Source organism: Nicotiana tabacum, chromosome 5 (genome assembly GCF_000715075.1).
Source record: "Nicotiana tabacum cultivar K326 chromosome 5, ASM71507v2, whole genome shotgun sequence".
Classification (NCBI taxonomy): domain Eukaryota; kingdom Viridiplantae; phylum Streptophyta; class Magnoliopsida; order Solanales; family Solanaceae; genus Nicotiana; species Nicotiana tabacum.
In genome coordinates this window covers 130,846,765-130,847,366 of record NC_134084.1, presented here as the reverse complement: position 1 = coordinate 130,847,366, position 602 = coordinate 130,846,765, and positions in this window count along the sequence as shown.

Below are 602 nucleotides of genomic sequence, written 5' to 3'. Positions count from 1 at the left end.
TTAAAGAAGTCAGGCGTCCACCTGGAGAATGAGGACAAAGAATTAAAGAAGTCAGGCGTCCACCTGGAGAATGAGGACAAAGAATTAAAGAAGTCAGGCGTCCACCTGGAGAATGAGGACGAAGAATTAAAGAAGTCAGGCGTCCACTTGGAGAATGAGGACGAAGAATTAAAGAAGTCAGGCGTCCACCTGGAGAATGAGGACAAAGAAAAAAAAAGTCAGGCGTCCACCTGGAGAATGAGGATGAGGAAAGAAGAAGTCAGGCGTCCATCTGGAGAATGAGGATGAGAGAAGAAGAAGTCAGGCGTCCACCTGGAGAATGAGGATAAGAAAAGAAGAAGTCAGGCGTCCACCTGGATAATGAGGATGAGAATTAAAGAAGTCAGGCGTCCACCTGGAGAATGAGGATGAAGAAAAAAAAGAAGTCAAGGCGTCCACCTGGAGAATGAGGATGAAGAAAGAAAAGAAGCAGTCAAGGCACCCACCTGAAGAACGAGGGAATGCAATTGAAGTGTTGAAATCAAAAGCCCGCTCATATGAAAAGGAGCACACTTAGAATCAATAAAGCAGAGGAGTCCAACAAAATCCCCGGCAAGAAACAA